General features: G+C 35.3%; 1 long non-coding RNA gene across 1 annotated transcript in view; it reads right to left on the bottom strand.

The window, feature by feature from the left end:
- Positions 1-362: 362 nt before the first annotated feature.
- LOC136009272 (uncharacterized) overlaps positions 363-10,103 on the bottom strand; it is a 76,466-nt gene continuing 66,725 nt past the window's right edge. Inside the window, exon 4 of the long non-coding RNA XR_010610453.1 lies at positions 363-441. This is a non-coding gene — a long non-coding RNA (uncharacterized LOC136009272). The remainder of the gene's footprint in view (positions 442-10,103) is intronic.

Below are 10,103 nucleotides of genomic sequence, written 5' to 3'. Positions count from 1 at the left end.
AAGTTCTGAAAAATGTTACAGGCACCTGCTATGTTGTTTTTCTTGTTATCACCTTTTTATTTCTTTCCAGAGCACTGAATCACTGGATTTGTCTACTCCAACTATTAACTTTTCCAGGAATTATAGGTGTTTTTAAAGTGGCTGCATACATAATAAAGACATTAATCTACATAATTAGGCTAAAATTATGTTGCCATATAGACCTAAGGCAGATAGGTTTTTCCAGAAGTCTTTTATGAAAGTAAAAAGTAAAATCAAAATAATTTAATAATATTGTGACTCTTTCAGCAACATTGCTCTACTATCTAGGTATAGAATCCAGTATCTCCACTGTTGTCCTTTTTAATCATAATCTTACACCTGTGGGAACCTTATGCCTGTGTCCTGAGAATCACTGATTTTCATCTTCCATCTTCCTCTCAATCCATTTCTGAAGATTTTCTAAATTTGGAAAAATGGAAGAAATTAGGCTCGCTATTTTAATGTATTGAAGACAAGTGTTCAACTCATTAAAATGCTAATAACAACTTGAGACCTCTCAACTGTTTTTTAAACTGCTGCAACAAGAAACATGATAGTTCTTGATCTGAGTATAAAGGTAATTCTTCCAAAATTACTTTCTTGGGTTTTTTTTGTTTGTTTGTTGTTTGGGTTTTTTTTTTGTTTGTTTGTTTTTTGTTTGGTTTGGTTTTGGTGTTTGTTTTTGTTTGGCGGTTTCCCTTTCCCCCCAAAAAAACAAACCAAATACCTGTCTACCCTGCTGAGGTGTACAGATCATAATGGTTATCCATATGTTCATATAAAATAAATGGGTGTATGTATCTGCCACAGACTGGAACATTGTTATAATTCTGTCCATAATGGGAACATTGTTTTGAAAGGAAGTATAAATTGTCAGCTTTATTCTTAGTCCAAGTTCTGTCAACAGCTAACATTTAGTTTAGAGAATTTTATTATGAGATGTTCCTAATTTCTTCTGTCATGCAGCTTTTTAATTAGATCTCAAATTAGTAAACATACTTAATCTCTCACTCAGTATTCCGCAGGCTGATAATGGCTGTGTTACACCGAGATTAAAATGTCTCAAAAGTTGTTTTGGGATTTTTTTAAATCTTCAGACTGGAAACCTTTTGGCAATGTCTTTGGAAACACGAACTGCTTCCCGATTCCATTTTCTTTTCCATTTATTTTCTTCAGTTTATAATATATGAAAACTATCTCTATTCCCTCAGTGTATGAGCAATGAAAACAGTACCTTTATTAGTGGGTTTTGAATGCTGACATAAAACCAATTTGCAGGACTTGACTAACAAACATAGATATTCCAAACAACAGTTACTTCAAACTTCTCTTCCTTACTTGCTCAGACACCAAACTGCAGAATAATATATGGTGCTTATAAGCAACCCAGATTGGCAGAAGAACCAGGCTATACCAAACTAAGGAGGAATAAGTTGCACACTGAGAGGTTTTTTTACTCTTAAAGTTTCCTGTACTTCTGATTTCCATTGAAAACTGTGTGCTGTTTTTGCATACAAACCCACTAAGTAATTAAAAGTAAAAAGAGATTCTCAGATAAATTATGGATGACAGCTTTAACTTTATTCTGTCTTTATTATTTTCTTTCTTCTAATAAAAATCTGTAATAAACATTCATTTTTATAAAAAGCTGCCTTTTAGTCTATTTACAAATCCATTAATTTGAAAGCTGCCTAAAGCTTTTAACAATTAGTCACAGCTAGTTGAACAGGGGAAAAAAAAAACACCAACACCACCCTTCAGCTGTGAATCATGTCAGTTTTCACTCATAAATAAACTATCAGGATAGTACACAGTCCTGTTTAGAGACCTCTACTCATTGAGCTTGATACTGTACAAAAAGAGACTGAAAATGGTCTTAACAGAAATTTCAAATTTAGTAATTTATGGAATGGGGTATTCAAAGAAGCAATGAAACTACGGGATCCTCCGTGGTAGGCCAATGCATATGACAACCGTTCAGACTGTTAAAAACTTCATGCAGGCAACACATAACAAGAAAATCTGAGGTAACATTTGGAGGGAAAAAATTGAAAAGCTGCTCATATGTTTGTAGGTAGGCTGCTGGGCAGCAATAGAATAAACCTGGTTGTGTTTATCTGAGAAGCATGGTGGAAACTGTCAGCATTTTGCTGTTGTCTGCAGCAATACTCTTGATGCTGAATTACAGATTACAGGAGGGGTGGAAGATGGACTTTGCAGCCTCAAGGCAAGAGGATTGTATAATTTATCACAAAAAGAACATGAACCAGTGAGGGGACAGATAGAGAAGAGTAACATGATAAAATCTGAATGCTTATAAAATTATATAGTATTAACACTGAATGGATAACATGAAGCAAAATTATATATGTCTAGGCAAGAGATGAACTTCTAAAAGTGATTGATATGCTAACATTCTGGTATGTAAGTCTCTGTCTCATTTTCTCTGATAACAATGAATAACCATCACATTTCCAAACTTTCTGTAATGGGTAGGGCTGGAATGGTATTAACTTCCACCATAGTAGTCCTCGGTGCTGAAGAATCAGTCTTCTAAATTTCTCAAGTCTATGTAATTTTTTTGCAGGGATGCTTGTTTTCCCCACTAGCATATTCACAAGCAACCTAATTCGCCTTTTTGGATCACTTATTAGAATCATTCTGGAATTATGATTCTTGAAGATCAAATTTTGAAAGAAGAGGAAGTGTTACTGTGGGTGTGCCACTGCAAGTGATTAGAAAGTCCTGTAGTGGAAGAGCAGAACACCACAGAGCTCTTTCCTCAAATGCTATGCAAGGAATTGGCTGGTTTACCTGGCTAGGCATTATTAAATTAGAAAATGGAATATCTGCTGAGTCAAAAGGACCCAAAGATGACTCAAAACATGATTAGGAATGAGCCAAATCTCACAAACTCTTACCAGGTAAGGGGACACAGACACACGATTGTAAGAAACAAAGTTCACTAAATTCAAGTCTAAATGTTCAGCTGGAGATTTCAGCTGGACAACACAGAATATGAATTTCAAGAGAAAACCTCCAATGAATAAAAATTCATATGTAATTCTGTCCTTCACTGTCTTTTTATCTTTATTGTTATGAATCATTCAAAAGTCAGAGGAAGGAATGACAGAGCAAGACTGAGAGTTTCACAGACATTTGCAAGAGAAAAAGAGAATATTGGAAGTTGAAAGATAAGAGGGGTAGTTTTGCCATAATAAGATAGTCAAATATATTACAGAAAATTCATGTTAGCATATATACTCAGGATAGATTTTCCAGTCTGTTTCATACAAAAGTAATTTACTTCAAAAATAAAACCTGGTTATACCAGGCCTCTTAGAACCTTGTATATCTTGTATGGCACATGCCAAATAACATTACAGTACATCCTACAAACATATCAAGGCAACTCAATGAATTGTTGTGTTATAGTCTCCAAAATAATCTCATTGAAGCCACACTTAAAAGCAATGTATATAATTTCATTGTGGAAATTATGTCTGGCAAAGATTAGATCACCCTGGTGAATCATCATAAAAGGATGCAATTTTTAATCTATTCCTTATAACAGTATATATGCAGGTCTGACAGAGAGTAAGAACTGTGAGAGAATATACAAGACCATGTAATACAAGTTATAGTTCTTTAGACCTATCCAAGTAAAATCTTAGAAAACAGTAATCCTTAACTGCTCAGTAAAACACCCGGGTCATTTGATAGACCTAGTTTGCGTCTTAAGGAGAAAAAAAAAAAAAAAAGGAATGAAAATCCTATATACAATGATGCCAGTCTTATTGTGCCCCTATTTGATTCTTGGATAGAAGAGCTGTTTAAATCTTCATACATGTAACCTTAGGTTGCATGCATGAAGTTATCCAGAGAAGATATCTGACAATTTCTTCCTCTCTCCAATACTCTCATGTAATTTTGATTGGAGATTGTGCCCAATGCAAGTATTTGGTTCTCCTTTGGCTTACTGCTGCAAATATATTTAAGGACAGAAATCTAATCATCTGAAATTAGGTATGCCAGGTTGGATGGGCTTGGAACAACCTGGTCTGGTGGAAGGTGTCTCTGCCCACGGCAGTGGGGTTGGAACCAGATGATCTTTAAGGGACTTTCCAACCCAAAGGATTCTATGATTCTCTTATTCTCTGCAAACACCAATTGATTGTGCACAATATGTATTTAAGTAAATAACAGTCATTTATAATCTTGACAATTCTTAGTAACTCCATTCACACAAAACATTGCATTACTGAACTTAAGAACTGCAGTAGATTGAGGATAGTCATAGAATCATAAAATCCTAGAATGGTTAGGGCTGGAAAGGACCTTAAGATCATCTAGTTGCAAACCCCCTGCCACGGGCAGGGATGCCTCACACTAAACCATCCCACCCAAGGCTCTGTCCAGCCTGGCCTTGAACACCGCCAGGGATGGAGCATTTAAAACTTCCCTGGGCAACCATTTCAGTGCCTCACCACCCTTACAGCAAAGAACTTCCTCCTTATATCCAATCTAAACTTTCCCTGTTTAAGTCTTAACCCATTAAAACTTAGTAAATCAAGAAGCAAGCAAATAACGTCAATTACAATTCTTTTTGAAAATACATGTGTGATGACATATCGACATGCACAGGTCCGTGAACATTATATGAACATTAAATAAGAGGAAAAATACTGAAAGTATTTCTTCAAAGCCTATTTGTTGTTTTCAGAGAAGCTTCTTCCAATTCCATTATTTCTTAGGCTATATTTTGATTCAGATTAGTCTGACTTGATCTGCTAATTTTGGGATTTAATGTATGGGATTATCTTCTACTGCCACAGTAGCCATCATTATAGAAAAGAAACCTAGTATTTGAAAAGCATGCTGTTAAAATGTAGACAATTTTGTATAGCTCTATAGCATAAAAAAAAACCCCAAAGAAACAACAGTCTGTAACAAAACAAAAAACAGTACTTCTGGAGCCTTATGTTTCCTTTAGGACGCAATGTATTTGCATTAACACAAGTCATGACTGGAAACTGATGTATTTGGTTCTGAGGCTTGAATTAGAAGCAAAAAACTATTTTGCACTATAGAAATTATGCCAGAGTGAATGACTCACTTTTTATTTTTTCTTTTTTATGTTGCACAGCTTTATGTCATGTCATAACATATCACAAGCTGTGGCTGACAAATAAGATAAAATACTATGCCAGTACAGCAGCCACAGAACACTCTAACCCAAGAGCATCAATTGCAATGTAAATGTACTCTAATGACAAGTACAATTACAATGAAAACATCAAAGATGGACCAAATAAATGATATTATTTCCTTAGCTACTTTGATAATACTCAAGAAATTTGGTAAACATATTTATTATTATATTTTTATATCTTTTAATGGTTTTGTATTTCCCCTCATGATGCAAATACTGGCATCTGCCACACAGATTAGATAATTAGCATGCAGAATCCTGTAGTGTTCTCTTTCTTACCTTCTTTTCATGGAGTATTTTATTTTGGCTGGGTTTCGATATTTTACATAGAATCGCTGATATGCAAGACTTCTATGTTGAAAATGACTTGTGAAAGTCATACAGACCAGCATTATGCTTTAAGCAGCTCCACTTAGAAACAGGTTGTTTAGGGCCTTGTCCTGTTCTCTTTTGAGTATCGCCATGACAGAGATCATCAACATCTAAGGGCCATCTGTGCCAGTGTCACACCACACTCAGGGTGAATTATTTTCCACTTAATATCTAACAAAACTTTACCAAGTTCCAGCTTAGTTATCTTGTCTTTTGTCCTACTGCTGTGCATCTTATGTAGGAGTCTGGCTCTGTTTTCTCTCTACCCTCACATCAGCTACTTCTATATAGCAACGTCTGCCTCCAGCCTTCTCTTCTTTAGACTGAACAAACCCTGCTCTTTCTGCCCCTTCTATCGTGCTTCAGCCCTCTTACCATGGTGGCTCTCTCTAACAGCATACCGCTGACAGTTTTGTACTGTGGAGCACAAAAGTGGACATTGAACACCAGATATGGTGTTATAAATGCCAGAGGGAAAGAACTGCTTCCCTTGATATTCTGGATATTTGATAATACATCCCAAGATGCAGCTGCATTTCTTCACTTCAAGGGTATACTGCTGCCATTTTTTAATATGCAAACTATGTTGTTGTGTGCATATGTTAGAGAAAGCACAACCAAAGAGGTGCCCTCATCTCTAAATCGTGTTATCTGTTTAGATAAAACAGTTAATAGCCTTACAATAGTCTTTAATTCCTGTGGGAGTACATTTCTCTCCCAAATCAGCTCTTCCTCCTACACAAAGGAGTGTTTGCATGGCTTCTATGTTGAAAATACTCTTATCCCATCTAGTTTCAGACCATTCATACAGCAAGCTAACATCTGCTATAAAAGCACCAGAATGAGGTCAACAATAAACGATGCACAAATTTCACAGCTAGTAAGTATTTAGAACAAACGAGCAAAAGAATTTTGTTCTGTTTAAAACTCTGCCCTGTTATGCACCACTGTAATGCACTTCTCCCAGCATGTAGTATATTCACCTAGTAAAATGCATTGTGCAAAATGGGTATTGGCGATTTACCTGAATGAAGGCATAGTTTTTGGTCAAAGCTGCATGATAGCAGTATGAAAGCCACATAGATAAAGTCACTGCTGAGATGTCACAATAGCAACAGGCAACTGAGTTGAGCCACAAATGACACATTCTTGGGCTGGTTTTTGTGTCACTAGTTTGTGTTGCTAGAAGAAAGCAGCTGGTAAATTATTGATCATATGATGATGAATATTGACAGACACAGGAATAAGCAAGTATAACCTATGAGCTATACTCTCAGGGCATAACAGAACAGTCTACAGATAAAGAGGAGACAAAGAACAGCTTATTACACTGAAAAGGAATCAGAAAATAGTCTTAAAGTTGCTGCTACACCGAGAGTTGCTAAGGGAAGGACCTAGATGTTATATATCCCTGTTTCACCAAATATCATTGAAGAAAACTAGAAGACAGTATCAAGATGCGTGTTTTAAGATGAAAGCTCTGCCAAAGCAGGAAACGCTGATTTTATAAGATGTACAAAGAACTTTTAAAGAGAGATGGATCTATAAATCCAGAATTCCATGGCTGTTTGCTTACAAACTCTCCTTTCTCACATTTTCCTTGCTGCTGCTTCACCCTCCTGACTCCTCTGTTGTGTTCCACTTTACCATGTTATCTTCCAAATAAATAAAAGCCATGGTGATAAAAGAATTGCAGTACTTGCAATAGTTTTCTACTATTTGACTTTCCGTCTGACTTACCTACTGAAAGTGTAAGAGTTGCGTTTTGTTCTACGTTTCATTGATCATTTTGATTTTGGGTTATGTTTTTGCTTGGCTGATTTGTGTTTTTTTGGTTTTATAAATCTTTCATTAAATACTTTTGAAATGTCTGGTTTAGTTTATTTTGGAAAACTGAATGCTTATATAAAGATTATAAATATTTTAGTGCAGTGGCCAGGAATATTATGTTTGCAGTATGGGCTATGTGATACATGGTTTGTAAAATTAATTTGATTAATATTATATATTATATAAAATATCATAATTTATGTAGGTTTTACTTCAAAGCATGAAAAATAAATCATTTTTTTCATCTTTTTTTTTTTCTTGGTAATTGTGAAAGTTCTAAAGTACACATTTTTAAATAAGCAGAAACAACAAAGTTGTTGTTATGCTCTTAGCTTCAAAAATAAAATACTATTTTGTGAATATTTATGTCCCTGAGTGACAGCTCAGCATCCTCTCATCCATGCAGACTTGCTCTGAAATATGGTTTCTACTCTGAGGTTACATATTCACTATCTGCAAAGATACAGAACATCTATTTAAGTATTCCTCACTGATTCCTCTCAAAATCACATTCTAGGATTCTGCAGTATTCACTTGTGATGTAAGACACCTGACAGTCAAGATTCTGAGAATAACAGTAGTTAGGAATGATTTTCTATATGCATCTGCACAATTATTTAGAAATCTGACATCTAGAAAAAATTATTTTAAAATAATATCATGAAGCTTAAATTAGCAAATATATTAAAAAGAGCTGTGCTAAATTGAAACTTCAAAAATGACAACAGAAAATTCTTCTAGGTTTCCACAACCATTCAGAGTATATTTCAACAAGCCAATTTAAATTTTAAATAATCACAAGTGGCACTACAAGTTGCATCTCTATTATGCCTGTCAGATGCTCTTCAATGTGATCAAGAGGGCCATTCAAATTTATAGAAGACACGTTTCACCAGATTCTTCAGAAACTGTATCTTACTTGAACGTTCTGACAGGACAAAGGAGAACAACTCTGAATAAAACAAAACCTTCCAAAGTCAGGCATGGTCTGATTCTGGCTGCCAGTGGCCAGCATACTAAAGATTTCCACAGGTAATAGGTTACTTCTCTGAGATCGTGATTTTTATGCAGCTTTCACAGAATGATACTGATGTGATTAAGAAATAATTAATCTAATCTGGGGAAGGAAAATGTCACATAGTAATTTCAGCTGTTGTCAAATTATACCAAATTTCAGAAGACAAATGCTATGATTAGCAGATGAAATAAGACGACTCTGGTTTACAAGGATTAGCACTACTCTATGGGAGAAATAAGGAATTAGTGAATATTGTTCTATTAAACAAATATGTGTGTATGCTGCTGGAGTGTTGGAGAATATTGTTTCAGAATTTGCAATCACTGACCATTTCATCCAAAACATACAAGATTATCTCTGGCACATGTGGATAAGCAATATCTTATATGGTCTGTGGGGCAAGCATCATGCATTTTTATCAGTTCTCTGAAATTCCTACCAATTCAAAGAGTAAGCCTTGCAAAATAATAATAATCTCTGAGAACTTTTTGATACAAAATTTCAACACTTTTATTCCATCTTTGCAAAAAAAAAAAAAAAAAAAAAATCCTAACTAGCTATGCAATGAATAGTGGTATCTAAACAGGACAGCTGTCATGGTTCAACATAATCTCAAAATTTTCAAGAGACATAATTAAGACCAGCAACTCTGTGTACTAAGAGCTCTTGTTAGTAAGAACTTGAATCAGCTGCTTTGTCCATAGTAGGCCTATTTTGTCTCTCTTTACAGCCTTTTCATACTGCTCCAAGCAAGTTTTACATATGCTGACAGTGATGGCCATAGATGTTCTTATGTAGAGCTGTTCATATGCTAGGGTTGATCTTTCTTTAGCTCAACAGACACCTGGAAGAACAAAATGTTTCACTTTGTAGAAATCCCCTGGACAGTCATATCCTCACACTACAAACAGAACCAAACCTTTAGGTGAAAAACTGCCCAATTGGCACTGATCAACAAAACTTCAAGGTTTCAGGTTCTTCTCCAGGCACTCTCCCTCACTAGGAAATGTTCAGAACACATCTACATTAACAAAGTTTCATGCTACTGAACTGAGATAATTGCAGATGTGGGCATACAACATACAGAAAGGATTCTGTGACATCCTGTGACATTGTTAAAAGTTGAACAAATCTTAAACCAGCTTAGCACTTCTGAAACTCATGTTCACCCTGATGCAATTCAGGAGAGCATTCTGCCTGTTACTTCCCTAATGTCTTCCAGTCTTTCTAGACTACCATGAACATAAGTTACCAATAGAACACTTTGTCCATAATAAACAAGTTTCTGTATTAAAATCAGAAGCCAAGAGAGTTATAAATGTTTCAGATAACAACCAATTTAATCATTCAAGGTCTCCCAGGACAAAATTCTGACTAATATGAAGATTAATCTTTTAAATACCTTTTCTGGTGTACCGTTAGTACGGCAACAACAACCATTCCCTAAGCATTTCTAGGCATATGCAGTGCTGGAGAGGTAATGAGTATATTATGCCATGCCCTAGAAGCAGCAATAGATTCACACCATAATGTCACTCACAATAATGGTATATCTATCTGGCAGCTTTAGTAATGTATGAATGAAAAAATGAATAATGCTGAATTTTCTCCATGTATTGTCTGTAAGGCTTTATGTAAAACAGTTTTATT

This window comes from Lathamus discolor, chromosome 2, assembly GCF_037157495.1.
Source record: "Lathamus discolor isolate bLatDis1 chromosome 2, bLatDis1.hap1, whole genome shotgun sequence".
Taxonomy (NCBI): domain Eukaryota; kingdom Metazoa; phylum Chordata; class Aves; order Psittaciformes; family Psittacidae; genus Lathamus; species Lathamus discolor.
The sequence above is the reverse complement of the archived record's forward strand: the minus strand, read 5'-3'. Positions and strand labels throughout refer to the sequence as shown.